This window comes from Manihot esculenta, chromosome 1 (assembly GCF_001659605.2).
Source record: "Manihot esculenta cultivar AM560-2 chromosome 1, M.esculenta_v8, whole genome shotgun sequence".
NCBI lineage: Eukaryota > Viridiplantae > Streptophyta > Magnoliopsida > Malpighiales > Euphorbiaceae > Manihot > Manihot esculenta.
The window spans coordinates 27,891,799-27,900,531 of NC_035161.2; the positions used below are offsets into that span (position 1 = coordinate 27,891,799).

General features: G+C 29.9%; 1 long non-coding RNA gene across 1 annotated transcript; it reads left to right on the plus strand.

Moving 5' to 3' along the window:
* Positions 1 to 4,145: 4,145 nt before the first annotated feature.
* Positions 4,146 to 5,521, plus strand: LOC110614590. Its single transcript, XR_002487809.2, has 2 exons — positions 4,146 to 4,752; positions 4,976 to 5,521. It is a non-coding gene; the product is annotated as an uncharacterized LOC110614590 (long non-coding RNA).
* Positions 5,522 to 8,733: the final 3,212 nt, after the last annotated feature.

Below are 8,733 nucleotides of genomic sequence, written 5' to 3' on the forward strand. Positions count from 1 at the left end.
AGACAGATCAACTTGGATTTATTGAATTCAAAATTTTTTTTTTAAAAAAAATTGTAGTTATCAACTTAATTAATTAATTAATTAATGACAATTAAAGAAATAATTTAATTTAGAACCTGTCTTAATCTTGAACATAAGAGCTTTGAGCTGTACTTGGTACGTGTTGTACTTGTCGAATGACTGGCAGTTGACGAAATATGTGGGCATTTACTTAAATCATAACCATTGATTCAATTTTTTAGACCAGTCTAACGTGGAATATATCAAAATATCATTACCAAATTTATATATCATTGAAAAAAGCTGCTCATCAAAATCAATCCTTCGTTGAAAAAGGAAATTTCAGCACTTATTTATTATGTATTCTATTTTAGCTTTGAAGAAATTTAATTACTTGTAAGTCTTTTAAGTAAGAGAAAGCAAACTTTGAGTTTGAGCTAAAAGAAAATGTCAAGATAAGATAATACTTTTCCATGCCGTCCAAATTATTTTTCCTTTTATTTTATTTCTGTACGAAATTGATTAAAGCTTATTTGAATAGATTTATATAATTGATTTTGTAAAATTGACTCAATTAAAAGCCAATCATATCAATTAAAATGTTTTACTTGCAATTTGAATAATCTTTCTTTTATAATATACTTTTTTTTTAAGATAAAAAAATATTTAATCAATATTAAGCCATATATAAATGTTGATATGACATACTTTAAAAATTTTTAATATAGAATTAGAAGATATTTTATTTACGTCTGAAATCAAATACTAAAAGAATAAATATATTTTAATTTATTGGTGTTAAAGTCGATTTTAAAATTAAGATCTCAAATTCGATTAATAATCGAATGAAAATTATTAAAAGAAAAGTGTTTTGTTGTTCATGATTTTGAAATACACACGTAAGTGGAAGGGTAAGTATATAGTGTTGATGCTGAAATGAGAAAAAGGAGGATATTTAATTGGAAAAGCAAGATAATGCGATGCTTTTCGTGTGCAAAGGCAAAAGGAAGAAAACACTTGAGCATGAACCAAACGGAAATTAGTTGAAGCAATGGGCAATGTAACTCAACACTTAGTGCTAAAGGAAAGATGGGTTTTGCAAATTGCAAGCACCTCCTCCGTTATGTCCCACACGTTCCTACAATCTAGCCAACCAAAAAAATTTTAAGAAAGATTTATTATTTAATGATAAATTTAAGACCTAAATAATAAAACATTATAAATAAAAATTAATTGAATAATATTACTATCATTTTCTAGGTTAATTAACATTTAAAAAACTGAAATTATTTACAAGATTAATCAGATTATACAAAAAAAAAAAAATCTTAAAACCCAATAATGTAAGATTAGGAAAAAAAACAACAGGCCAAAAAAAAAAAGTTCAAAAACATGCAACAGTAATTAATTAATCATTAGGTCTGGATGTTGATCGAAGCATAAAATTAAAAAGTAGAAGAAGAAGACACGGAATGTAAACAGAGGTCTGGAAATGGCCAGATTTGCTTAGACAAGCAAACAACAGGCTGCCGTTTTGTTCCTATTCCGCTGGTTCAAGGACCGTAATCTCCGCCGCATATTAAAACGGTACGGTTTTGTAAGGAAATATATATATATATATTAATGATGATGAGTGTGATTACGGAACCTCCCAGGTAACATCATGTACATGCAGTACTGTCTGGGTTAGGTGGAACTTAATTTATGTATTTTTTTTAATTTAATTTAATTTTTTTAAATTATGAAATGATTTTTTTTTTTTGAAAAAAAAAGGTGTTGTAATAAAACAAGAATAAAGAAAACTCCAAACTTTGTCAGTTAGGTTGAGGTTGGAGCAAGAAATCAGTTGGGATTAAGTACCGGAAATAAAGTAATGCCAAGGCCCCCAGGATCAATCTACTCAATGATCATTAAGGCCCAGCGAAATTTCTTCCGAGGCTTTTTTAGAATAGACGTTGAGTTGTAGCAGCCCAAAATTTAAAGGCTGTATCTGGGTGAAGCGAGTAATTTCATGGAAATATGAACACAATGCAGGGTACATAGCCTTATATAAGGACTAAGGATTGATGACCTTATCTTGAGAAAGCCCCACAGCTATCCCTGCAATGATTGCTTGTTTATCAACTGTAACTGCTTTGTGGGACAAGAGGAGACTTACATAATATCCCTAGAGAAAGCTCTCTTTCTCTTTCTGTCATACAAGCACCAAAGTTCACATTGGCCTTGCTAAAGGGTTAGTGCCACTAAGCATCCAGCCACAAGTGCCCCCTCAAGGGTTTTGATGAAAAGCAACAGACATGGGAACCTGGCCTTTTCTTTTTTTTTTGGCCTTTTGAATTACATGGTAATCAAATAGAAATTGGCATGAAAATTCCATGGTGGCTCTTTATGTGCATTTGTTTCTGTGCAGTTGACCTTTCTACTCAATGGTCAACCCCTCCATTATCATTTAAATCAAGGACATAATTCTCTTATGTTTCTTATTTATTCTTATCAGTAAAGGGGTTTAGGGTTACTGTTCCTTTTGGTGATAGTTGAATATGAAACTAATTAATTATAGCTTATACTTCATGTTTTGAGCTATACAATTAAATTTATTTTAATGGAGGGGTTGATGAAGATTTTTGTAGTTTCACCAAAAAGTCCCACAGTTCATGAACTTCAAAGAGACATACAAAAATGATGTAAAATTCATTAGAGATATTTTTAGACAACTTTCCTATACTTAAGTTAGATTTAAAATTTTTATGGTGGAAATGTAGCTTTAAAAAATTTACTGAGAGGAAGAAGAAAAAGAGAAGCTGTTTGGAAAAAATAAAGACGTTGGGCTTTAGGACACAAAAATCTACCCCTTACTTTTTTATTCCTTCTATAAAAGTGCCAGAAAATGTTTTTTAGTGTATTTTTTAATAAATTTACTATTCAATTTAAACTATTTTATATGTTAAATTTTATCCAATATCAGCTGAGAGAAGAAATATTATAAACATTTGTATATAGTTAGTCGTAATCTATTAAATAATTTGATCTAACTATTTTAAATCAAGTGAAAAATAAAAAATAAAAATAAAAATAATTTAAGTTAATTTTAATTGAATAAATAATATTTGAAATTCTAATCCAGACTTAATAATTATATTCATTCAGTGGGTTGCGACATTAATAGCCTCTCAAAATTGAGTGGAAAAAGTGAAATCTTGTCCTATAACGACTGAAAAAAAATTGTAAGATTTAAAAGTGAATTTAGAAATTATTTAAATTAATTTTAATGTATGGGAACTAAAATTTTAGAGTGAATTACTCTCCGTATGATTTACGATAATATTTAACATTTTCAAAAAAAAATTTATAGTTTCTACAAATTGGAGATGAAAGTGTAAAAGGGTAGGCATATATATGAGAAGTTCACACTAAAAATATATAAGCACCTAAAATTATGCAATATTATAAATTGTATATTTCATAACGGCTGCAATTCTATATAATCTGAATTAAAATAATGAAACGGTAATAATAACATTTGTCGAGGACAGTTTAAAATTTATATCATGTTTCAATTTATATATATTAATGGCAAAAGAGCTTAATCATTTCGAATTTGACTGAGATTCAATTTTACAATTTTAAATGCTTCCAAGAACTTTAAAAAAATTTTGGAGGAACAACCCTAGCAACTAGGCATGGTCACGATCCCAATTTAAAATTCAAGAAATTCAGAATGGAAATGCAGAATTCTTTATTATTATTTTATTTAATTTCTATTATAATTTCAATTAAATCTAATCATTAAAATGTAACATTGACTTGATTTAAAAAGGGCTATTTATTAAATTGTAAATAATTTTTTACATAATTCAAAAAGGAGACAAATAATCGATTTTGATTTGACTTTATCCTCTCTTTTCTTTTGTGATTCATAAGAAAAGAATTTGAATTCAATTGCTTTAATTTTAAAGAAAAATTAATTTTAAATCTCAGTTTTGAAGAGGAAATGTACACTATTTTTATTATAAAATTGGTTTGAGAATGATTTTAAGTAATTTAAGTTTAATTGATTTTAGTGCAATTGCAAATTGAAATTAGATAATTAAGTCGAAATTGGAAGTTCAGGAAATGATGGGGATGTAATAGAGGTTGAAGCATCACCTACTCCAACTCCACCACACACCAACCACAACAGGACAAGAAACAAAGATTTTCTCATGTGAGATTTCATATGTTCTGAAAGAGGTGGTGTCTTCCGTGATGAGTCTCATCTGTCTTGTTCTTTTTTGTGATAAGAAATTGATGGAGTCGCGTACTTAATTGTTTAGGTCATATGTAATGCGCGTGTCCTGGAACCCTCCAGTGTTTGTCTTTGACTCTTTGTTTTCCCTTTACATGTGCCACCATATAAGATTTAAAAGTTTTAGCGTGCCTGCCAAAGTGTGGGGTTTTGTCTCGACATGCCTTCGACTTTATTCTTTTGTTGTAGTTCTTGTGCTTATTGGGGGACTTCTCTTAGATGTGTTGTTTTTTTCTTATTTTTCTTTGGCTGTTGTATTGGTTTTTGCATGTAGGCGGTCTCCTTGGTGCACTCTCTCAGACGGTTAATTGTTAATCTGCATGCATTTTCACTCCTTTGTCTGTGTGCTTCAGTGGGTGACAAATGGGTTTCCAGCCATTTAAATGGTTTATCCTTTCTTATGATACCGAGTTCCTCCATGATCCATTGATTCCTAAAACTCTATACATGGCTGGCGAGTTCTTTCGGTACCCTCTTCTATAGCTTAGACGAAGTTTTTTGGCTATGCTTCTCTCGGTTTGTCTAGAGAGTGGATCTTTCTCTCTAGCTCCAAATGGTTTATAAATATTTCTTTTGTTTTGTTTTCTGTAGCGATTTTCTGAAGAAATTTTAAGATTTGCACTTTCTCTTTTTCTTGGACTTTCTTGGCAGATTAGGTGATATTTGATTGCATTTTTTGTTTGCATGTAGGTTAAAGCTTTTTAGATCCCATACTTGGAGACTTTTATCTTGTTCGGTGAAGGGCAATAAGGAGGTGATTTACGGAACAATACTTGGATGGTGCAATAGGGACGTCAAAGAGTGTGCTTCCTCCATCTTCATTGGTCCCTTTTGATCTATAAAACCCCACTTGACTCGGCTGGTAGCTATCATTTTATATTTTTCGAGATGGTTCTAGTGGCGCTTCTTCAATTTTGGCATGGATCCTCTTATGTGGAAGCAACTTGCTTCTAGTTTTCTCTTAGCCTCTCTTCTTATGCTTCAGTAAATGTTTTAATGTCTAGAAATAGCGATCTTGCCATTTTATGCAACCTAAATGCTGGTAACTGTTTATGCGGCCTAAATGCTTATAACTGGAGCTTTACAAGAAGGATCGATGTTACTCTTTCTCATTGAATCCTAGATTGGATCAAGTGGGATCAAGTGTCAATGGGTCTTTGGGACTTTAGGCTTTAGTTAAGTCTTTTTCTTGTCCCATGGATTTTACGACTTGTATCTTTGTATGATATTTATTGCATGTTGTTTACAGATTTTAGCATCGATCTAACTAATTTTTTAAGGAATGATATATGCCCTATTTATTTAAAAAAAAAAAAAACAGCGAGTAGAGCATCATTTCTATGAATAATCGTATTATATATTAATCTATAATTATTTCGATTATCAAAACTTTTTTGAGATATGATAAATAAAAGTAAATTGATTGCAAATTTAATTAAAGCAAAGTGGTTTATAAATAAATAAATTTGATGATCTGAAATCCAGAAAATAGGATTTTACAAGAGTTTTCGCTAATTTAGAAAAAGTTTAGTCTGAAAAGAGAGTGACCCTCCCCTTTTATTCTTTTCCTTCCTCTGTCAATGATGTGTACCAGCCTTATTTTCATTGGGCCACCTGTCTCTATCATACTGATACGGTCGTACGAGAATATCAAATATCTGTTGCATGCGTAACGGCCATTTAATTCTCTCCGAGCAGGCATGCGGACGGACCCACCCGGGGGATGGGCTGGACACCTTCCTCCGGACTGGGCAGAAAGAGGAGTTCAAGACTGAGTCCAGAAAAAAACTGGTCGTTGGGCTGAGAAGGTTGGGCCAATCTATCTGAGAAATCGGGGTGGAGTCCGGTCTTAAGGCTGAGCGGACCGGACTTGGTTCAGGTGGGTGGCTTGAGGGTTTTCAGGTAATGGACTGTCGCCATGAACTTTGCCCCAAACTGGGGTGGGTGAATCCAACGGTCATCAAAATTAATAAAAGATGATTCTAGATTTAGGGTTTTCACTCTTTATTAGGATTCAATTTAATCAATCTAATAAATAGATATTTATGATTTTAAACGAAATTAATTTTAAACTCACTTAGATTTTTTTTCTCTCAAGAATCAAACAAATATTTTAAGTTAACCAAATCATACTAATATGACTTGTACCTTCAATAAAACCTACTAATTAAGTTTTTTTAATTAATTATAAAATTTTAAAATAAGAAAAGAGTTTTCGTGATCAAATAATAATATTCACTATTTTAAAATGTAGAAGGCAACCAATGGGAACTCAGCTAGATGATCAAGTGAGTGCACACAAATTACAAAATTAGAAATGGGAGAAACCTTTTCCATGGGAAAGGCAAGGAGATTAGAGATTGGAGAATGAAGAAGGGAAAAGAGAATGAAGCCATTTTGGGAGGGTTGGCCATCCCTAGTTGAATGTGGGGAACCAAAACAATAATGCCTCTATTTCAGCAATCATTATAAGAGGTCCCCCCACCATTTCAGCTCACCAATTCTTCTAACTTTACCCCAAAACACATAAACAATTGTGTTCATTAGCGTCACATGACTTTGCAAATTTTCTATTTTTGTAAATTTTCACTTTACTTTCTCATATTTTTATCTTCTTTTACCATCCAATTATAAGTCACAATTGATGATATATATAGAAATCGGGATTATATGCCATGTTTTATTATTTTATATTATTAGAAAAAAATTTTAAAAATTTAGAGATACTATATAAAAGATTTAATTCATAATTATATATTGTGAATTAGGTTAATAATATATATAAATTTTGTTCGCTAACGAGACTAAACTAATACCCTCGATTTTTTTTTTAACTTTTTAGAAAATAAATAAAAGTAATATATATCCACGTGGCATTACACGAAAGCATCGGTTTATCTGGAAAAGTGCAAAGAGTGGGTCCTACTATAAGATGGGAAGTGGGGCCCAGATGAGATAACTGATGGGGACCACAAACACAACCCGCCTGCAGCCCAAATTGCGAGCTTAATTATATTAGCCGCCACGTCCTCACTCCTCAAATCATTCCGTTTAGTGGACCTCACTCTCCACCACCAGAGGCTTAGATAAATTCCAATTTCTTTTAATTCATGAAATAAAAAAAAAAAAAAAAAAAAAACCTTGAAGTTTAATAATTAAAAGAAAATGTATTAGAAAATATTTTGCAAGAGGATAGCTCAAGTTTCAATGGCTCGGCTTGGAGGCTGAGCCGAGCCGTATATTACTTTTATTTTCCTGAATGTTTAATGGAATTTGGAGAAGTGTCCTTATCGAGATATGATAGAGTCGGTTAGTGGGCCCGAAAATAGAAGCCCTGAGAAACCAAATTAAAAAAAAAAACAAAGCAAAATAAAAATATAAAATTACAGACCAGCCAACCAGAGGCCGCGTGCCATTGCTGGTAAGGGCTTGGATAATATATTAATTATCATGAAGCCCACCAAACCTTAAAAACTCTTTTTATTGAAGTATTATATTAATAAAATTTTTAATTCAAAAATATTATTTTTTTATTAATTTTAAATTTGCACTTTTGGGACCAGATTAGTCAAATTATTTTCAAGTACGATTATTTTAATGTCCCCGGTAAGGAAACGAACACATTATTATTATTATTATTATTATTATTATTATTATTATTATTATTATTATTATTATTATTATATATATTTAAATCAAAATTATGAAATTAATAATAAATAAGCAATGTCAGTAAATTTGGTCGATAATTAAAAAAAAAAAATCAAATTTTTGAAGGAGAAATAATTCTGAAAGTAATTAACAATGTGATATATTCTGATTGAAAAAATCTTTCATTGAATAAAACAATGGAAGATCATTCAGAATTGTTTGATGCCATTTTTTTTCCTCCAACTCAAGAAGCCAATAAAAGAAGCAAACTCGAAACCCTAAAGCTCAAGAGCAAAAGAATAACTAAAATATTCTATGATAATCAAAGACTTTTCAATAAGAAAAAAGAAAATAATTAACAATTTTGCATGATTCATGTAATAAGAAAAGAAGAATTGAAATGAAATTTTATAAAATTAAGCAAGAGTTAACTTTTTTTAAAATGAAAATATTTTAAATTAAAAATACATAATTTTTTTTATTTAAAATAAAAGAATTACTAAAAAAATTACTTAAATTGAATTCTTATAAAATTACTACCATAAATTTAAATATTGAAAGATACGATTTAAGAATCAGGTAAATATTAAATAAATCCAAGTGAAGTAAAACTATTTGATGGACCATTTAAACTAAAATTGTTGAAAATTTATATTAGTATTTAACAAAAATTGTTAAGAACCTAAATTAATATTTAAATTCTATTAAATTAAAATTTTATTAGAATTTAAAACAACATAAATAAATAATTAAAATAAAAAATTATATTTAAAAATAACAAAAAATTAATATTCTTA